General features: G+C 30.5%; 1 long non-coding RNA gene across 2 annotated transcripts in view; it reads right to left on the reverse strand.

Annotated features, from left to right (window-relative positions):
• LOC136043768 (uncharacterized) overlaps nucleotides 1-21107 on the reverse strand; it is a 40500-nt gene extending 19393 nt beyond the window's left edge. The window contains exons 1-2 of one of the 2 annotated variants that reach the window (XR_010621714.1): nucleotides 21005-21107; nucleotides 8079-8150 (exon numbers count right to left, since the gene is read on the reverse strand). This is a non-coding gene — a long non-coding RNA (uncharacterized LOC136043768). The remainder of the gene's footprint in view (nucleotides 1-8078; nucleotides 8151-21004) is intronic. The other variant, XR_010621713.1, reaches the window with a different exon arrangement.
• Nucleotides 21108-23865: the final 2758 nt, after the last annotated feature.

A 23865-nucleotide genomic window follows, 5' to 3' on the forward strand; every position in this document is an offset into this window, starting at 1 on the left:
GGGTTTCCAAGGTGGTGAAAATTTCTGGGGATTAAGTTTCTAAGGGAACTTTTAGCATGGAGGATTTTGAATAAATTTATCACCTATTGAATTTTCTATAATTTTATACTGACTCAATTCTACGCGTTGGCATGTTCCAGTTGAATTTTCTGTGAGAAGTATGCAAGAGAAGTTGAGATTGTTCGGAGGATATTTTTCTAAAAGTGGTCATTTTTCTATGGATAAATTTCCTCTGAGGGAATAATCTAAGCGAAAATACTCCATGGGTTAGTTTTAGAAAGAATCAACTTTCACCTGTGGGGATTTTCAGAACAAACTTCTACACAAAAGGGACCTATTTTGACATCATTTAAAAAATTAAAACTAATTTCTTTTTAAATGAAAGTGCGCAATGGATACTTCTCAGGCGGAATCGTCCACAAAATTTTGTTTAGGGGGATTTTTCAGTGAAAGTAGTCTATCGTTTAGTGTGTCTGTTTTCCTTTGTTTTTAATAATTTTTTTCAAGAGAAATTTCTCCAGAGAAAATTTTTCAGGATATTTTAAGTGCGATGAACTTTCTTCTGGTGAGTTTCTTGTAAGGAGTGAATTTTCTTCCAAATTAGGGGAGCAGATTTAGTAGTATTATTTGAAAAACTATATAAAATTAGATAAAAAACGATATTTTTTCATAAACAAAAATAAATTATTTTACATATGAGGGCTTTTACTCCTCCCTGCTTTTTAATACCTCTCTCTTTACGCTAGGGCTTGACTGTTTGACCTAAATATTTAATACAAATCCTTGAATCCCAAGTGCCATTATATTAAGATCAGAATCTTATCAAGAGTAATACAGAACTCCAGATTTAAACGCAGGATGTTAAGCAGGGGGTTGGGAGGCAACCTTTCACATATGGAAAAATAACTTTTTGTTTTATTTTTAAACTCCTTATTTGTTACTCCTTTCTTTCAATTAAGACATAGATTTCTGTCTTTCAAAACTTTCAGGGTTGTACAACATAATAAAAATAATAATTTATTTAGACCTTCTATAACAAAATTCTAAGAATTCTAAAAAGAGGAGTCAAGGGGAGAGAGGAAAAAAATTTAAAGGAAAGGAAAACAGACACACTTAACAACACACTGGAAAATACAAAACTAGAAAAATACGATATCTCAACTAAAAAAATTTAGAACAAACATAACCATAGGAAGAGTGAAAGATACAAAAATTTCAACATACTATAAAATATTATAATAACAAGGACACAATACTAATAATAAGGCAAGTGATGGTCCTGGCAAATTAACGACACCACTGGAAAGTTAGAAATTTTATAATCCTAGGAAAGAAACAGTTAGAAACACCTTCTATTTTTTAAGGTATATTAAAAATACAAAATATTAATGACCTTTTGCTGTTCCTATACCATGGAAGTATTCGTAAGAAAAACTTTCCATTTTTAAAATACACTAAATTAATAGATAATTTTTATCGACTGGAGAAAAAGACCACACTGGGGTCAAGAAGAAAACACGTGGACCAAATAAGGCGTTATTATGGTGGCCTAGTGTGAGGTGGTTAAACTGACCTTTGACTTGGGCAAGTGTTTCATATTTCTTTATTCATTGATGCTATGGCTTATAAAGTGTTTTGTATAACAAAGAGTTTTGTCATAAGCGAAGCCAAGATCTACCAAACACTTTTCTTCTGGAAAAAACTTCCATCTTTATTGATAGAGAGAAGACGTCTAATCTGTCAGTTAATATAAACAAAATTAGAAACATAATTTTGGATGGTGCAATGTTCAAGCTGATGGAATTCAAACTCCTAGAAAATAAAGTTACAGCTTCCCGCAACTCAGATAGGTTCTCACTTAATCGTGGACGGTTTTCAGCGAATGATATACGACTAATATCAAGGCAATCTAGAGTGGTAAAACAATACAAAACCGTTGCAGCCGAGCAAAGACCTAAATAAAAAATTAAAAGGCTAATCACTGACGCCTGTTTAAACCCTCTCCTAATGGGTAAATTGCTAAAAATTAAAAAGACTTGTGTGACATAAAACACTATGATTCCCCTACGATCTATTTAGGGTCTGAAAATTGTCATTTTGTTACCCGATTTCAAAATAGTGAAAATTTAGCCTAAAACTATCCAAAAAAGCAATTACACAAGAATAATGAAACAAAAACTTGCTTTTAACTAGTTTGTAACTTAACTAAAATTCATAATCGATTTCACAAAACAAATGTTAATTACATGTTGAATTTATAAATCTTAATATATATCTCATAAATTTTGAATATATGTCCTGTAAGGTCGAATATGCGTTCAACTAATTTTATGAGAACACAGTATCTCATCAAGACAAAAAAATGAGCAATTTTGTGAAATTGAAAAGTCTTGAGATCCTGGCTTAGAGGGAGGTAAAACATCTTATAACCACGGAATACATACGTAAAGACTGAAGGCTTTCGTGACATTCAAGATTTAACTTTGAGAGATAGAAGAAGTAGTAAAATATAATCTCTGAATAAGATTTTATGCTTTTCGTTTCTTTTTCTGGATGATGAATATATTTAAATGCCTTTATCAGATAATTTATAAGTAAATAACGACATAAAGATATTGTTTGTGATATTGTCTCTGCTCATGAACCCAGATAACACGTATTATTCTCAAGGACTCTAGGAACGCGTTATAAGGAATCTATACGATAAAGGTAACATCATAAAACCTGCCCATCCCTAACACGATTCTCTGGTAGAAAATATTGGACTTCATTATCAATAGTATTTCACTATTTTAATTTTTCACTCACTTAACTGCTGCAATAATCACCTTCCACCAATAGCACCCAGTAAAATAGTCATCCATAAAATAAACACCCCCAAAATATTGCAATTCCACTTAAATCAATCCCCCGTAATATTCAGTGCGGCCGGAAAAAAGAAGTAATCACGAGAGATATGACTATTTGGTGCTAGTTAGAGTAAGCAAGCGCAATTATTTACAAGTATAATTTATTTTAGGTGTATATTCAAGGGTCTTGCATTTTTCTTATGTATTGTCTACCTTGTCCCAGAATAACTCGATCCTTAAAACAAATAAAACATCAGTAAAATTTATAAACCCACTAAATAGTTCTACATTTTTATGCAATTTTACTTTTACCTTTTAATTCTTTTTCAAACAAGGGATCAAAGTAAAATAATAAAAATAGCTCAAGAGCAAAAAGAACTCTTACAGGCTTAACGTTTAATTGCAACTTCAGTAGAAATAGAAAAAAAACATTGCATAAATATGTAGGGGATACAGATGTTGATTAATTCGATATCTACTTAGCCTCATTCATCGCAATTAAAAAGTTACTTGAAAAATTGAAAAACATGCTACTTTTAAGATTAAGAGGTCAGGCATTGACATTTTAAAACAAATCGAAGGTACTTCAGGCACAGAAGCCACCTCCAAAATAAACTCAACAGACCTACTCTAGCCAGCCTTTCAAAAAAGATTTATTGGTACCAGTTCATTGAAAAAATTGAAACACGGGGTAGTTAAGCTTCGACCAACAGAAAACGTGAGAGAATGTTTACATAAACTAGAATCTTAACGGAAGCACGATATGGTCCGGGTGAAGGGGAACTTTATGATAATTCAATACTTAATGCGTTCAAACAGCCACTCAGCCATAAATTAAACAACCTGTCAATTAAAATAATTTGGAAGATTTGGAATCGGTAGTCCAAGAAGTAGAAAGAGCATATGAAATAGACTAAATTGTCTTGTGACACCAAAAACTGTCAATCAACAATGTAAAAACAAAACCCCAAACATATCAAGAGATCCTCCTCCATGATTCTTTCAAGAGATTCCTAGCCAAAAACCCAATCTCAATCAAAATTGTTCCCCAGCGACTCCAAGACTAGTACGTTTCGCCCCTCTAACTAATTACGACCATCAATTAGTGATCAACCCATAAGACATTACGCATGTAACCTCTTTTGTTACCGCCATAATTTAAGAGGGATGAACGATCATTTGCCCTGGGAGACAAACTATAGTGGGTATGCAGGAAGAGGTGATCTAGGAAAGACGTCCTTAACAAGAGGTAATTACAGAAACACAAATCAAAATTTCAACACTATACTTCTCAGTATATCGAAAGAACAAATTAACCTAGAATTAATTGGAATGCAAGAGGTAACTACACCAACTGACGGGAACAATATAACAATTCCACCTGGAAACTCCAATCAAACAAACGAAAGTAGAACGATCGAACGCTCTACACCTTCCAATTGGGTATCACAAGGAATCTATACAAGTCTCCAAAACCCATAGGACCAAATTTTGGCGGCAGATATTCTTATAGGTCCCCACCTGTAATCATACAATTTCTAAGTGCAGCCAATAACAAAATGTTACCATCATTTAATGATTATAGTGTGGCCAATATTTATTTTTTAGCTCTCATATGCTCGAGTCAACGGTATATATAATTAGCTTATCCGTGTTGAACCAATTACCTAACTATACTAAAAAATGATTTAGCAATATATGTCCTAGCCTGTCGATTGTGATGAGGCACAATTTAGACGTTAAAGTGTCCATATATTTAACGCTGCGCAAATATAATAGAAATTTTCCTGCTTGGTTCATAATTTGCGAAATCTTCTCCTATGAGGCAATTATAGGAGCCAAATTAAAAAAAAAATTATAAGATGTAGCAAATAAAAAATTTATCTACCCGAAGGAAAGCAGAACAAGCGTAAATAGTAAACAAAATAACGCGGTAAAAGTAAACAGAGGTAGTATGAAGGAATATAGAGAAAATAAAATTATAATATGGATTTTTAATACGTAAAACTGAAATTTTCGCATAATCAGAGCAGATAGTTCAAATCTCACAAATGCTTCAACAAACTAATGACAAAATGAAATTTGGGTGGCCTCACCATTGAAAAATATACCCAAAAATTTAGCCTTTGAACCACATATTATAAATTATAAAAATGGAGAAGTTTAAATTAGGATAACAAATACCCATGAAAACAATTCAATTACCCTAGAAAATGGGACTTGCTTAGTGGAAATACTAGTGATATCGGAAACAGACATAAATAATTATAAGAAGTTAGAGGATAACTTAATAAATGATATAAATGCCCAAGACAGCAAAGAGTACCCACTATCTAAGACCTCAATTTCTTGACGAATTTGGCTTAAGCCACATCACCAACATCCCATTAAAACAAAATTATTTGACCTACTCTGGGAATTAAAATGTATTGCTCCACAGCTTACGCAAAAGCTTATAATTTTTACAAAATTTCTAAGAGCCAACGGGAATCCTTGCGCGTTGGATGCTTAAAATTCAAGATTTTGATACGAATTTGAATACCTCAAAGGAAAACAAAACGCCCCTATGACCACCTGAGAAGATTTTTGGACGAAACATCTTTAGAAGGTAAAACCGAAGAAATTAATGCATTAAAGTAAAAATATACCCTTAAAAGCAGAAAAACTATAGCTGAATGGGAATAGCTCAAACAAGGAAAGTAACAAATTCGGCCAACTTTCCTTAACTAAAGTAAAAAAATTGTAAAAAAGACAGAGCCTCTGTTCCCTTGATTGATCAGTTTTTACGTGATGAAGAACTGCTTAATGGCATGAAGACATTCAAAAAGAAAATAAATAACTTCTGTTATGATTTAGATAAGAAAATATTATTCATGACTGTGACAAATGATAGTAATAGAAATCAAACTTCCATAGTACCAATTTTACCCAAAAGTTGAGAATCCCTGCATTTTAATTTTTTCGTTTGGAAATGGGTGGACATCTTGGAATTAATAATACCTTTTATAAACTGAAACAGCACTTTTTTGTTCCATCAGCCTTAAGTAAACTGAAGACTTATATAAATGCTTATAAGACACGCAACCTAAGGAAAACTGCTCAGGTTTACCCTATTCCACCCAAGGGAAGAACAAATACAGCCAGATTTTCTTTCGATATAGTTTCACTTTGATTTTTGCGGTACTGGCGGTGGTTTACCCACATCTAATAAAGGTTACTCTTGCATATTTTCAGTAATTGACCATTTCTCTGGTTTACTTTTGCTACAGCGTTGAAAAATCCAAGTGACTAAACCAAGAGTAAAGCTCAAGCCAAAGTATTCGTTAACTTTGGAATACCAAACACTGAAGTGACAACGGCAGTAATTTTATATCAAAAGAAACTACAGATTAAATGTCCTTGCTCCACAAAAAAAATATTAGTAAAAACCTTATAACACCCTCAAGTTAATGGTAAAATCGACAATATGCTCAAACTATATTCTTATATCCTAGGAATTTACACAGAGGATAATAGAAAACATTAGCAAGAAATTTTACCATATCTAACAAATCTAATCAACACAGAATCTACCCGACAATAAGCAATAATCCTTTCTATATGCTATTCGGCCGTGACTTTTTAATTACCAATGACAAAATTAAAGAGTCCAGGCAAAACTATAATGATTCTGAGGATTACAAATAAGAATTTATCAACAGAATGAGAAAAACCTATAAAATTGTAATGCTGAATATATAAAATCGTGAAGTCAAAAATGTGCGAAATATTAAGAGAAAACTTAACTTTCTAGTAGGAGATTGTGTATACCTAAAAATGAAGTTAAAGCTGATGGCAAGAAGCTCTCTGGTCGTAGCCCTGGACAATACAGGATAGTAAAAAGTATGATAAGGGTATAACATTTAAAATCTAAGACCCCAGTTCGAGAAAAACCTACAAGAACCACGTTAGTCGCATGAAAAGGGAAAAGATTACAGAAGCATGGGCATCATGTCCCACAACGTCTGATTCCTCAGACGATGGAAAAAAATAACACAATATAGATTAAGAAAACTGAAAACTTTCAATTTTATACTAATATATTTCGAAAACGATAGCGAAGGAGATTTCAAAGAATTCCTATTAATAAACAATATGGTAACTCCCAAAAATAAGGACCCAATCTTACTAAAACAAAAATAAGCAATTCTTCCTCCAGTAGAAGTTCAGAAGAACAAGATTATACAATTTCACCGAAATTCCAGTTTTTCCTGATAGGATCTCAACCCCTAGTCCCCCAAAACGATTTCCAGACTACCACATATCGCCTACTACGCCTATAGAGGACCCTTAACATCATATGATAAGCTAAACAAGGCTATTGATACTCCGGGTTACCAAAGGTTACAACACCCAAACCAGCCATAAAAAACTTTGCGTGAAGCAATGGAAATAATAAACTACCCTATCAAAACCAGGCAAAGTACTTTTGCAGCAAATCTCAAAATACATTAAGAACGATACCACGACATAACGGTATCCAAGGCCAGCCCCAAAGTTTGAATATCCTGGAAGGAAACTATGATGTAGAAGATCCCCCACCCTCCTGTAGATATGGCTGTCAAGCAATGAAGGGATACCAAGAAAAAAATTCACTCTCCCCCAAGTTAGTAAGCACCATTTAACCCCCCCCCTAATTCAAATAATAAACAAGAAGAATTGATAAACATGCCTCTTACATCTAAAGGAGAGGAGATTTTCAAAAGACAAGCAGGGTCCACACTAGAATCTCAAGGATCTTCTTCCAAATACCTTAACACTGAATAGTCAGACATAATTTCTTTGGAAACTGACAGTGAATCAGACCAAGAAGAACTGAAGAACTCAGAGAGATTTCGGTTAGCCTCTGCAGCATCATACACAAAAGAGGCAAAGTAAGAAGGTCAAAAATTTATAAGAAAACAAATAAAAAGTTCAATTTAATATCACCAACTAAACAAAAGAAAAGGGAACATTAAGCTAGCGAATAAGAAATTAACACTAAATCTGGAAGATTAATCAGAAAACCTGAAAAAGTTGGATTAATGATAAAAAAGTATAAAAAGAGTACAATTTTTAAATTTTAACTGCTATGAATTCATTTTTGAGTGGAAATGTATGATGGCGTGCATTGTTGGATGGCGTATAACAGCTGACGAGTTTGTTTAAAAAAAAAATTTGACACCAAAGAACTAAATCGCAAAAGGATACCTTGAAATAGACGACATCCGAGATGGGCTGAATTTTCCGTGGATCTCGAGGTCATTGCCATCAATCCCTATGCTGTAAGGGAATATATATATATATATTTATATATATATATATATATATATATATATATATATATATATATATATATATATATATATATATATATATAAATATATATGTATATATATATATATATATATATATATATATATATATATATATATATATATATATATACATATATATATATATATATATATATATATATATATATATATATATATATATATATATATATATATATATATATATATATATATATATATATTTATAGATATAGATATATAAGATAGATATATATAGATATATAAATAAGAATTTATAATAAGGAACTAAGGGATATATTTTAATTTGAACCATCGGAAATATATTTTCCAATGCATTTGGACCTCCTCAGATTGCTAATGGATCAGCTAATGCAAACCTCAAGATGCGGCAACAACACATTAAACATTATCTTTGGTAAACTTCTACAGTTAAATGACTTCCACACAACCCACCAATTAAAACTCCACCATTACAAAATATTTAGAGAAGTAATAACAAAAACGTTCAAATCAAACAATTTTCTCTACAACATAAATGACAATATTTCTTAAACTTTTGAAAAGGTGAGTAAGTATATAATAGCAAAATTAATTTTTACCTACAAGTCCAATACCCTTCTAGAAAAATAAGAAAAACTTGGCTGAATTTTGCCTCACAGAGATTAGGAAAGTAATAGGAACCTCAGACCTATAGAGAGCGTTAAAATAATTACCTTTACCTTCCAACCTCAAGACATACTTAGCATAGTTAAAAACAAATATTTGTGAATTTCCAGGAGACATTGTTGAAATCATATTTGAAACAACCTTAGAAAGGCAATACTACCCCCGTATCATACAATGATCAAAGATTCAAGATTATCTGGCCTTTGAAAGTTTTATCAATATTAGAGAAAGTGAATTAAAATTTGTAAGAAAGCCAAAAATTGCTCCTTATTCTATGTAAAAACTATTTTAGCCAAGATCATGTGGAGTAAAACTCACGTCAAGCAAAGCCATATATTATTTGTATGAGCTGAAATAAGAGGAACTAAAAAATTTCAACTTGCCTGTACCAAAACGGAACAAACCTCGGTTCAAAGATAATACCAGGTATCGATATAATTGTCTAGGGAAAAAATCAATTTCACCAATTTCTTATTATACCACAAAAAGCTGACATATAATATGGTTCTTGTTAGCTCAAACCAACAAACAGAATTATGCAGAATACAAATACATCTAAACATGTGCAAAATGAATATAACTAAAACCATGAATAATCTTAACCTCCCCAAATATTTTGAAAAATATTTGATGGATATTCATGACGGTTTCATAAAAGGCAAACAAATATTCCAATTTAAGTTCACAACCCCAAACATATTAAATTTGGAACACGGCAAAGTAACCTGCGAAGAAGGACCAATTTTTCAAATTTACTAGAATTTGCACTCTGAATTTCCTAATGGATAAATATTTAATTTTAATTTACCACATAACCTAAATCAGTGTGGCAATTTGCAATCAAAATTTCAGGAAAATAATCCCAAGCCAAGTAAATAATTCAAAGAATAATAATAATATCTTGTGCCATGGAAATAAGTGCTAGCAGTAGTCTGTCCACGTAAATTGTCATGTAAACTGTAGAAATCAGATTCCCTATGAAATAAAAGGTTGAACGAAAGAAAAAAAATATAGCCCCTAAAAAGTTGGTGGAAATATTCCAAAAACACATTTGTGGAATATTTTCCAATTTGTTTAGTAGGATAGAGCTGAAAAAGCAAGTTCTTTGTTCAATCGTGCTAGGGAAAACTTCAATCGTATTTCAGTAATAGTTCTAAGAACATGCCAATTGAAAGTTTACTCCACTTTTGCAGCCTAAATTATTAATCGTAGTACAGAGGTAAACCTCGTAACGAGACGAGTTTTTGCTTAATGTCACAGATCTGCAAACTAAATACTACAATTAATTATCCTTTTTAATTCATCCTTTTGCATTATTTTGTGCAAATAAAATTACAGATAAAATAAACTCAAAGGTTGTTATAACTAGATAGAATATGAGTCATAGATTAAACAAAACCGAGATGATCAATCTTATACAAGATATTTTTCTTATACATTGAATCAATGAAATAACCCTTATAATAGGGCACAATACATCGCACCAAAAAAAGAATCTAAAAATTTTCAAGACCAGAATTTTAACGATTAACCAGGCAGAGTTTGAAAGACCACCTTATTTAGAAAACTTAATACTTAAGAGATTGGACAGTGATATAAATTGAAAACCTGTTTGGGTCCATTTGTAAATACTACTTACCAACATGTTATAACAGGGGACTTATCAATAATAAAACAAGATGATCTTCAAATTATAATGAATAAAGGGGTTAATTTCCGCCTTTCTCATCATTTGAAGCCATCGAGTATTCTTGATAGCTTAGAAAATGATTTTGATTTATTTATTGATGAGTGGTCTAAGAAACAGAATGAAAATAAAGAGAGTTTTAAAAGTTAGAGTTTAGAGTTTTAGAGTTTTACGAAATAAATATATGTTAATTTAAAAAAGAGTAACACTAAACCATTATTTCATAATAATAGGATAAAACAAGTATTTGCTAATCTACAGAATGAATTCGTATTTGCGCTTGTGGATAGAGCTAATATTAATTTTGCCATAATTTGTCAGAGGCTGTATTGTGATGTCTTAACAAGGGAGTTATGCACGAATAATGTTTACGAAAAAGTGAATTTAAAGGATGAAATTTTAATCGAGAAAAACTGAAGGAATACTTTAAAAAAAATTAATATTAGAATTAATGACAATGATAGAAAGATCCCTTTCATATAACGGACTTTAAAATTTCATAAGAAACCCCCTAAACCCCGGTTTACTGCTGAAGCAGTTAGATGTCCAACCCACATTACTGCTACTGACGTCTCTTTAATTTTAAAGGAAATTATAAATAAACTCAAAACCTATTGTTCTGGTATTAAAAAATTTACAAATTTTAATCCATACTGGAGGGTTAATAATTCACAGCAGGTGATAGACTCTTTAACAGTGGTTTCAGCTAGAAAAATTGAGTCTTTCGATTTTGTGACAATTTATACTAATTTTTCACTTAATTTAGTGTTAGAAAATTTAAAAACGGTTATCAAGAAATCTTTCCTCATATCTAGTAAGAGGTTCTTAAAAATTAACACTAATAATAAAAAAGCTATATGGACAAACTGTTTTAAGACCACAGTTAACTCGAGATGCTCTAGCTTAGTAATGATTCTCGATATATTAGAATTTATTTTAGAAAATTTAAAGAAAATTTTTGAAAATTTAAGACGGTTATCAAGAAGTCTTTCCTCTTATCTAGTAAGAGGTTCTTAAACATAGACACTTATATTAAAAAAGCTATATGGACAAACTGCTTTGATACTAAAGTTACCTCGAGATGTTACAGCTTAGATATGATCTTTGATTTATTATAATTAGTTTTTTACAATACTTACATAAGATTTAATTGTAATTTGTACAAGCAAACCGAGGGAATTCCCAGGGGGGGGGGGGGTATGCCAGACCATTTATAGCTGACTTGTTTTTACTTCAACTCGAATATAAATATATGATGGATAAGAATAATCCATATAATTTAAAACATTTATTGTCAAATAATAAAAGATATTTAGATGATATTTTGGTTTTCAAGGAATTTATTGATATTTCTAAGAATATATATCCAGCAGAGCTTACTTTTGAACATAGTCATGGCACTGGTCTAGAAGATCATTTCTTAGATTTGAATATTTTCTGATAATAATAAATTAGGTTTTAAATGTATAATAAAACGGATGATTTCTATTTTGAAGTTATTAATTTCTCACTTCTTGAAAGTAATATACACTCAAATATCACATATTCAGCATTTTACTCACAGTTACTTAGATAAGCAAGGATTTGTAGTAATTATATTGATTTTAAAAATAGATGTAAAATTTTAAGCCAAAATTTGATTTTAAGAGGTTTTTCTTTAAATAAATTAATTTGGCAATATGAAAAATTTAGTTTTCATTATAATGAAGTTTTAAATAAAGACCGAAAAAATTATCGTGAAATACTTAGCGAAATCTTTTGTTGATTTTGATGTTTTTTTTGGTTATTGAGTTTGGCGTGCCCTTAATTTTTGACATTGGATTTCTGGAGGACTTTGCATATATTGTATTTTCAAATGGTCTTATTTTGCATTCATTTCTTTGATTTTTATCCTCTGAATTATTTGTTTTTTTACTGTTTTTGATATTTGGTAAATGACAACTTATACTTACTAACGACACGACTGCCTGTCCATGGATTATTCTTTATGGTTGATTGCTTATGGCTATGCTGTTTGACCTATATGATTGTATGGATGAGTAGGGTTAAGTCCTTATTCAAGTACTGATCTATATTAATTACTAATGTAGGAAAACAGTTTTCCTTTTCTCCTTCTGTCTTCCTTTTTTTCTTTTTTTTTCTTTTTTCTTAATATGTTGGTGCCGTTACATAGGTGATTTCTTTTTTCATTATATTAAAAGTGAAAGTCACACTTCTAGCCTAAACAAAAAAAGCACTTATTACAATAATCTTAAAGTCACATGTATGTTCCTTAATTATAGGAAGAACGGCTAGTGACTAAAAGTGAAATTAAGTTATTACAGCGCTAAATTAATATTTATACAGTCACGTATTGGCTCACGATAAGGTTTAACAAAAAAGTCACCCTCTTAACTTATAATTTACTTTTATATTCAATTAAATGAATATAACAAAAATTTTCTACATTAAGGGTAAAACAGTTTATGGAATATTCTTAAAGATATTTTCATATATTCAAGTTGGCTACTAACTAAATTCTTAATCTTAAGGTAAATGTATGCATTGCAACTAACAGTCTTCATTGTCACTAAACCCTAAGTGTATAAATTCCATTTTATCCATATTCTACGTAAGGAAAGAGTAATTAAAGCCAGGTAAGATCTTTTTTTCCCTCAGAAGTTTAATGAATCAGCATACAAGCCCTTAAAACCTGATATGAAAGGTTGAAAGAACATAGACTAAACATATTTGCTATAGATTATAAGTACAATTCACACCTTTAAACAAAATGATAGACCAATGCAAAGAAAAATCCAATGCAATGCAAAGTAAGAAGATTCTTTCCAACTTAATAAATTATAAAGTAATTAATATTATTTCAAAAATAATAATTTGCCTACCTTCTATATTGTCTGCTCTTATAATAACTGCTAAAAAACTTTCTATCCTGACTTAAAACAATGTAAATTTATTTCTTTTCTCCAAGTTTAAAAAACACTGATATACTAATATTGCTAGCACATTGCCTTGCAAAAATGTGAAATGTTAATCTATAATTGGTATGTACAATAAGATACTTGATGACAGGACTTATTATTCCCTATTATATTACTAGAGGAGAGGAACTACCAAAAACAGCATTAATGAGTGTGACCCTAATGGTACTGGAATTCTTCCTGTCCCAGCCCTCAACAATAAAAATTCTAATGGCATTGTTGACAATTTATCATTTTTAGTTTTCTAAAATAAATTAAATTAACGAGTAGTGTAGCCTGAACGGCACTGGAGGTTGCCCTGCCCCAGTCATTAAAAATGAAAATTCAATTGACATTGTTGGCAGGATTTATATTTTATTTTTGTACAATTAAATAATTCTATATTTTTTACCAATAATAGCTCACTTCTAGAATTTGTACCTCAAACACTATGTAAAACATTGATTTTAGTCTATTGCCCTATAGCCAAACAGGGTAAAGTTTGTTGACAAAAATAGAATGATTGCTTAAACACTGCGTCTAATGTGATACCTGGCCAATAATTAAGACTAAGAATAGTACATATTTCAAAGTAAATATAGAAAGTAGAAAGAGTACCTTCCAAAGTAATCTGTTAAAGATCCCTATACACGACAAAACTTAAGATAATCCTGTATTTTATTTTTTTGAAGGTGACTAACAAATGCTGATATAAATTCTAGAAGCCACAAGTATGACCATAGTACATTTGATGACTATTTACAGTCTTCATACAGTTACTAAGGAATCTTCACTCGCAAAGACCAGATATAAAAATGTGCTAAGATTCAATATGAGATATTCTTGACAATTTCCCCTTACAATATCAAAATAACAATATTTTCTCTTATTTTTCACTTCACTAACAATAATAGCAGTGCTAACGTTGATTTAAAAGAAGCGCTTAAAATTGTGTAGAACATAACTCAAACATTAGATGATTACCGCACAGGAGATACATTAATTATACCCCACTGCTTGCTTCCATTAGAAGATTTTTATCTCTATTTGAAATTTTTATTGTCCTGGAAAAGCAGTTTGGTCTTCATAATTATCCAGGCAAAACAAAACAGCTGCCTCATAAGACTAATCATAATTTCTTCATTTTCAATGGAGGATAACAAATGGCTAAGAAAAGGAATGATTACTCTCTTTACTTTTGATGCTTAAAAAGGGCAAAAGTAGTTTGAATTTTGGAGCGATTACTCTCTTTACTTTTGATGCTTAAAAAGGGTAAAAGTAGTTTGAATTTTTGATTGAAGGAGTCACCAACACACCCCCGAATAAAGTTTATACTACAACTTTCTTATACAAATTGACTCAGAAGTTAAAAATGAAAAATTGGAGGAATATTGGTCTTTCTTAAAAACTATGGAGGAACGTATCTTCTGAGCTAGTTTGATTTTGAAATAAAGGATATCTAGTATGCATATTAAGCACTTAGTCAGAATAGATTCTTGTAAATTAGCAGATGACTGGCTCTGTATGTCATTCCTCTCAATCCGAAGAGATTTTCGCACAAAAATTTGGAAAATTCTACTCAAAATTTCACCATACTGATAACTTAAGAACAAGCCTTTCTTTTAAAAAACCACCAATAATACAACGGTTTATTTCAAATAATATAATGATGCGTATAAGAATTGAATATAATGAAGGTAGTGAGTAAGTTATTGCAGCGATGTAAAATACTTCAAATTATTCTTTATATCAAATTGATCAAATAAAAACTAAAATTTTTTCAGGGTTTTAACACTGGAGTAATGCTTTTTGACCTTGAGAAGATGAGAGGTAGTAAAGAATTAAGCTTCCGCCTTACAGAAAATGGATATATTTCTTTATTTGGGAAGTATCAGATGGTATCAAGTCTGGGGGATCAAGACTTCTTTACTCTGCTCGGAGCGGAGTATCCATACTTGTTCTATATCTTAGACTGCTCATTCAACAGGCAGATGAGCCCACAATTTTTTTCCAATCCTTTGTTTGATAAATACCATAAATGTGACAGAGAAGTGAAAATTTTTCATGGCAATAGAACATCGGTAATACCAAATAAAGATGAAGATCCTTGATTTAATTTGTATTGTGAGCTGGTGGAAACTTAATTTTACCAGTTTGATTCAGCTTTGTGGTTGTGAAGATTTTATATTACAAAAATAAAGAAAATAATTATAAGATTACTGATAAGAGTTTGGAAATAAATCAGTTGAGTAATATCTTTCGAATAATGCTGTTCACCTAGGTTGATATGAAATAAAGCGAACAGAAATATCAAAGTGGGTGGAAATTTTTTTCTGTGAATGTAAAGAAATTCCTTATGCATTTAACTTACTGATTCAGAATTACTCATACACAGACGTTAATATACAGGCTAAGGGTTAAAAGCAAAAATTTGGATTATTTTCGTGTGGTTAATGGTCTTTGTCGTGGCTTATTAGCTTAGTAAATTTTTAATAGCTTAAAAATATTCAATTTTTTACTTTTTCATAGTAACAAGGGACAAATGAAAACATAAAACAGAGGATAAGCTTGAATCATTTCACTTGCTAAAATTGGTCATTAATCTTCATCACATAAATCAAAAATTCATGTTTCAAGTGGATTAAATTTCTTAAATTGTAACAAAGTAGTAACTCATCTTAATCTTAACTCATACAAAGACAATAATAAATTAGCTAAGGGTTAAAAGTGAAGATTTTGATAATTTTTTTGTGGCTAATGGTCATTGTCGTGCCTCGATAGCTTAGAGAGCTTCACGATGGTACTTACTCCTATAAATGAGGAGTATTTTTTGATAAAAATATTCTATTTTTTTCCCGTTTTCTAGTGACAAGGGACAAATGAAAAGATAAAACAGAGGATAAGTTTGAATCCATTTCACTTGTTTGAAATGGTTATTGATCTTCATCACATAAATGAATATATGGTATTTCAAGTAAATGAAATTTTTGATATCGTAACAAAGTCAAAAATTTTTATTTTATGCATAATTCAGAAACACAGTAAATTACAGTCTACTATTTGACAAATTAAAAAAAAACTATGATACAGCCAATACAGAAATGATTTCATAAGAAAAAACTCAAATGTATATTGATTCCAGTAAGGAAGAAAATCACCAATAATTGATACATTTGTTTTCAACAAGAATTTTGTTAAAGGCATGTTTACCCAGAAGAAAAACGTTATTGATGAAAGTAGAGTAATTGTTGTTTTAGTTCATGCTAAAAATTTATATCAATAAATATATCTGTCAAAGGCTTAAAATATTTCAGAGTTCTAGAGTGTACAGTTGTTACGAATGAAAACGAGCAAAAGTATTTCAAAGTGAAGTTAATTTACCTAAATCAAACTTTATTAATTTACTTAATGGGAAAAATGTTAAAAATAAGAATTTCGGTTCAATTTGAGTAAAAAAAAGCTTTGATCAGATGTTATACCACATAGTTTGTTCGTGAGGCATAAAAGAGGCTATACGAGATGCTAACTAGCTTGCATAGCTTCGGCATTTTTTCTAGACTTTGTAATACTATCCCTCTATTTATTCAGCTTGAGAGAGAGGGCGATGGAAAACTGAAGTATAAATAAAAGTAAGCAATACTTGAAGTTGTATATTATTGATTCTACTATTTTTTTTGTGGGTTTTGAAATTAAGAGATAATTTTAGTTAATATTCAATGAAATCTTGATATTTTGATAAGCAGCAATAGCTCAAATATGGGCCCAACGGAGATAAGTAACTATATTATTCTTCGATTGCAGTATTTTGTCTTTTTTATATTGAATGTAGGTTTTAAAGTTTTTATTTTATAAATTTTTCGTTATTTCTTATTTTGCTTTTGGGTTTGCTTATAATTAAATTCATTTTGAAAATATTTTCTTTGATTTTTTTTTCAGTTTTTCCTTCAGTTATGATTTACAGAATTCCTGGATATTATTTGTAGTTATTTAAGTAAAGCGATTTTTCTGTGAGTTTCCTCATTTTCATGCATTGCTCGTGACTTAAAGAGAATTGGATTGTAACACTAGATTGCAAGCCCTTGGAAGATAATTCGTTGAGTTGGTATGTTTTGGGGAATAGAGTTTTAAATTGCGAGTATGAAGCAACGGTGGAGTAATTTTCATTGGTTAACTTTAATACCCCAGGAGGTATTGGAGTCAAATTAACTACGGATTAAAAAACTTTTAGCATATTCCATTTAAATCATCAAGGCCTATCTAGCTTAATGATTTAGCAAACCTATGTAAGCCTTCTGAGTTAGATGTTCTTTAATTAAATGAACTGTTGCTTCCTAATCATGCAATGACTCTACTCGACACTTAACATTATGTCTGTCTAAAGCAAATAGGCAATCACGATTATATGGTGGATTGTTTTTTTTTTCAGAAAGAATATTGCAATACAGATGAAAAATGATATAAATTTAACTAAAGAGATGGCGGTTGAATCGAGGGTGGTTTAAATTTATAAGTCAAAAAGAATTTTTTATTTAGTGGTTGTTTATTAGCCTCCTTGTAGAAATATACAGGAATTTACTGATGTGCTGGAACTGTAAATAGAAATTTTATCTTGTTCAAATTGCTCATACTTTGTTTGTCAAGTCTTTCATCTGTTCTCGTTGAATATTAATTCGTGAGCTCATTATTTTTGAAACATTATTTTGGGTAGTAATTTAAGTACGACCTTCATATATATTCTCTACAGATATAAACATATGCTCTTGAATTATTATATTCTCTACTCTACAGCTCTGTCTAAATAAAAACAATTTTTTTACTACAAATCCGTGTGTAAGCTCTTGGAAAACTAAAAAAAAAATTAGGAGCAATTTATTAATTTTTTTGGAAAGTAGTGATTCTAGGCCTGAGTATATAATTAGCGGGGATTTTTATTTTATAAATTTTTCGTTATTTCTTATTTATCCTTTTGGTTTTGCTTATAACTAAATTCATTTTGAATATATTTTCTTTGATTTTTTTCAGTTTCCTTCAGTTATGATTTACAGAATTCCTGGATATTATTTGTAGTTATTTTAAGTAAAGTGATTTTCCTGTGAGCTTCCTCGTTTTTATCCATTGCTCGTGACTTAAAAAGAATTGGATTGTAACACTAGATTACAAGCCCTTGGAAGATAATTCGTTGAGTTGGTATGTTTTGGTGAATAGAGTTTTAAATTGCGATTATTAAGCAACGGTGGAGTAATTTTCATTGGTTAACTTTAATACCCTAGTTGGTATTGGAGTCAAATTAACTACGGATTTAAAAAGTTTTAGTATATTCCATTTAAATCATCAAGGCCTATCTAGCTTAATGATTTAGCAAACCTATGTAAGCCATCTGAGTTAGATGTTCTTTAATTAAATTAACTGTTGCTTCCTAATCATGCAATGTCTCTACTCGACACTTAACATTATGACTGTCTAATGCAAATAGGCAATCATGATTATATGGTGGATTGTTATTTTTTCAGAGAGAATATTGCAATACAGATGGGAAATGATATAAATTTAACTAAAGAGATAGCGGTTGAATCGAGGGTGGTTTAAATTTATAATTCAAAAAGAATTTTTTACTTAATGGTTGTTTATTGGCCTCCTTGTAGAAATAAACAGGAATTTACTGATGTGCTGGAGCTGTAAATAGAAATTTTATCTTGTTCAAATTGCTCATACTTTGTTTGTGAAGTCTTTCATCTGTTCTCGTTTAATGTCAATTCGTGAGCTCATTATTTTTGAAACATTATTTTGGGTAGTAATTTAAGAACTACCTTTATATCTATTCTCTACAGATATAAACATACGATCTTGAGTTAATATATACTCTACTCTACAGCTCTTTCTAAATCAAAACAAATTTGTTTTACTACAAATCCGTGTTTAAGCTCTTGGAAAACTCAAAAGAGAAATGATTAACAATTTATTAACTTTTTTTGGAAAGTAGTGATTCTAGGGCTGAGTATATAACTAGCTGGGGTTAATTGGGGTGAGGGCTGTCTTTGCAAGATTTTGACTCATTATGATAAATGAATACAGCCAAGTATCTCCCGAGAAACCTGTTTTAACCAAGATGGGCCCAGGATCGCAAAAATCATTCTTTTATGCTGGAGGTCCTTGGGATTTCTTGTTTTTCGGTTCTAAGCCGGCTTAAGCGTTTTGGTTTAAACTCAAGAAGATAATATCTTCTCTCAGGAATACCAGTGCTTTTAGTGAGGGCAAAACAATTCACTTATACTTATGGCACTTATACTGAAGATGGACAATTCAATGTTGTAAAGAATCTTAAAACTAAATTTATATATATATATATATATATATATATATATATATATATATATATATATATATATATATATATATATATATATAGGCTTTGCTCCCTCGTTTGTCAAGCTTTTTGATGTTACTCCAAGTAATCGAATATTCCTTCAACTTTAGTTCATTACTTATATTATATTTTGACTAGTCAGTTATTGTGCACTGATTTTAAGTGGACGATTAGATTTATCTCAAATTAAATCGTAAAAGTTGACTATGGATTGTACATGTATTTGTATTTTGACGACTAAAACGAAGATTTGGCATATCCGCTTCTCGTTTTGGAAATAAACCAACTTAAATTGAATTCAGTGCACTTGCAAATAATTCTTTCTTGGAGCACTTATACTGAAGATGGACAATTCAATGTTGTAAATAATCTTAAAACTAAAGTTATATATATATATATATATATATATATATATATATATATATTTTATATATATATATATATAATATATATATATATATATATATATATATATATATATATATATATATATATATATATATATATATATATATATATGTATATATATATATATATATGTATATATACATATATATATATATATAATAAACTGAAAAGAGAACTAAAATTATTATTAATTTTAAATATGCATTTTAGTATACCAGGAGATATTATAAACTTAACCATTCTAGTGATTCAGTCAGATAAATCAACACATAGGCTATTAAATTCTGACAAAAAGAAATATATCTAAGTTAGCCTATTTAACGTAGTTCAGATGTCCGAAAAGAGCAAACTAAACATCCCAAATCATACTTTTCTTTAAGACAAGCCACACCATAAAATATCAAACTAAACATCCAACGTAATATCTTTGAGACAACAAACACTTACGATAGCCTTAGTAAATTACCTCAGAAAAGCCTAAAAAAGCGAATAACAAGCATCTATATTTCGGAAAAGTCAAACTATTGAAAATTATACTAAACTTTCTTAACTTTAAGTTAAACCAAGACATACCAAAATAATCGTCCTAAATAACAAGTATCAGACATCGAACTTTTACGAAAGTATAAAATATCTAACTTGAAAAAGCTAACAATATTAAATTGTACATTTCATGTAATTAAACTATGGCTCTAGGCGTCTACCCCCTCCCTAGTGAATAGATCCCTGAAAATTACCTATAAGAATTTTATTTGAGCTCTGTTTAATTTCCGTTGGGGGAAGAAATTCGGGCACTTGTGAATTATGCGCTACTCATTCAGTTATACCCTGTCCTGTGTAACATTTCTGAACAAACTGGTTTCTTCGTAAGTTTTTTTCAACCTAGCGCGACATAAGACCAAGACAAGTGACAAAATATATGGTATATATATATATATATATATATATATATATATATATATATATATATATATATATATATATATATATATATATATATATATATATATATATATATATATATATATATATATATATATATATATATATATATGTGTATAATTCGGGCTATTTATTTGCACATAAGAGGGAGGGGGCAAGGGTATTTGGGGAGTTTCTGATCAGAAAACAATTCTTTCGAGGTGTAAGGCAACTAAGAATTTACATATTAGCCTCAATGATTAGATTTTGGCTGAGAGTCATCCAGTTTAACAGGCTTAAACAGGTTGTTTAAGGCAGCGAATGAATATTTACTCTCGCAGGGGAGGAAAGACCATGGTTACTAAAAATAAAAAACTTTTTCGAGAAAACAGGGTTTTCTTTTGTTTGGAACGAAGGTAGAGGACCAATGGATATAAATACAAATTTGGAGAATGAGATTAACAGAGTAATAGAGAATCAAAAATGAAGTGAGGAGATAAGAATATCAGAAGTATTAATTTTGAATAAGGATGTTAAGGTGGCTTATGGAGTTTTATCTTAAGCTGAATTTACCATCTAGATATTTGACATTGTACAGGCAGGGTAGAGCTAATTGCCAGCCAATAAGCACTAGGTTAAAAGATATTCTAAGGAAAGATGCGCCAATGAAGACAGAGATGCTTGCCCGCTTTGTAGAGTTAAAAAAGATTATTTGGTGCATTACCTGAGCCGGTACTAGGGGTTTTCTTCGACGAGGTAAGAGACATTTGGAAAAAATCAGTCGATGCTTCCAAGTTTCATAAATAGTGCATTGCCTCAGTCTATTTGTAGAATAGCGAAGCATCGGGAAATTTTGATAACTAAAAAAAATTGAAAAAACAAATAAGAAATCCCACTATAAAGTAAATGTAATGTTCCATTTAAGTATTTTTTCTAATTGTTAATTGCTTTATTCAATGACCGTGTTTCCGGGGAAGTATTTTCCGGGGAGGTTTTCGGCGGAAGGGGGATTGTCCTTGGGTAGTTACCAGGGGAGTAATTGCCGGGAGGGATAAACACTTGCCATGAGGATTTACACAGCACACCTATAAAAGGCTAACATAGCTTAGAAAAATCCATGCTACCAAGCAAAACACACTAAATTTACAGATTTCATTCAGGTCATACCATTTCATACAGTACTAAACTTCTCAAAATACGGGTTTCAGACGACAGATATCTAGAAATGCGAATTAAATGTATGTTAATGAATCCCAAATTATCAAAATTTATATCAGAAATTATACCTTTCAGGGAACTCAAACCATTATCTACCAGAAGAAAGATCAGTGACTCGTGTTAATTTTTCCTTTTTTCCAAGGTTCACGGTGTTGAACCAATGGTCCTAGAAGATCGGTAATAGCAATTTTGAACGAAAATTATAAGTTCTCTTACCCTTTTTTAGTCACCAAAAATACAATAGTCCACCACCTTTTTCTCTCCATTTTTCCCAAATTCGTCCAATCAAAATTTTAAGACGGTCACATCATTCGACGTACTCATATGGTCTAATAACTATGTCTTTGGTGTTAGCATGGCCCCGACAGCCCCTAATGAAAGCATTGTAAGTTTTGAATATTGTCAATTGCTTACGTGTTTTTTCTATATTGAAAAGTATACAAACATAACTTGGGGAGGGGAGACTTTCCATTGGGAAAAGATTTCCGATTGAAAAATATTCCACGGTGGTGAAAATTTGGGGGATTATTTCTCTAAGGGAAGTTGTATCTTGGAGAATTTAATTGAATTTACAACCTAATAAATTTTGCGTAACATTATCTTTACTGATCCAACTCTGCGCATTTATATATTTCAATTGCATTTTCCGGCAGAAATTACAAGTAAAGTCAATAATGCTCTGAGGATTATTTCTTAAGAGTGATATTTTTCTATGGATAAATTTTCTGATGGGGAATAATTTGAGGAAAAAATTCTCTATGTTTTTTTTCAGAATGAAGCAACTTGTCAGAATTTTCAGGAATAACTTCCGTAGCAGGAGAGGGATTTCTGACCTGATTTGAAAAAAATTATAAACTACACCCTTTTTCAATGAAAGTTGGCTATGGAAACTTTTCAGGTGGAATCGTCCATCTAATATTGTAGAGAGGGAATTTTCAGTGAGGGTAGCTTTGTCCAGAGAAAATTTTCCAGGGGGATATTATACGTGCGATGTACTATCCTCTGATGAGTTTCTCGTAAGAAGGGGATATTTTTTAAAGTACGGGAGCCAACTTTAATAGTATTATTTTAGAAACTTTCAGAAATTAGATAAAAAACAAGATTTTCTTAAATAGAAGCAAGGAGCAATATTAAACTTAAAACAAAAATATATTATTATACATACATATGAGGTGTTTTTCCCCTCACTTTTTTCCGAATTATTTAATAAATATTCTTGAATCCCAGCAAAAAAGAAGTTAATCTTGAAAATGCAGGATATTGATCCCTCTACAATAAAAATTATAAAAATTCTTAAAAAGATTTGAAAGAAAGGAATTAAATTAAAAAGATAGGGAAAAGGATTTACTAAACAACAGACTGGAAAATACAAGACTAGAAAAAAGACAAATCAATTAAGAACGTCTAGTACAAACAAAACCATAAGAAGAATAAGAGTACAAATAATTCACTGTTTTAA

Source organism: Artemia franciscana, unplaced genomic scaffold (genome assembly GCF_032884065.1).
Source record: "Artemia franciscana unplaced genomic scaffold, ASM3288406v1 Scaffold_961, whole genome shotgun sequence".
NCBI lineage: Eukaryota > Metazoa > Arthropoda > Branchiopoda > Anostraca > Artemiidae > Artemia > Artemia franciscana.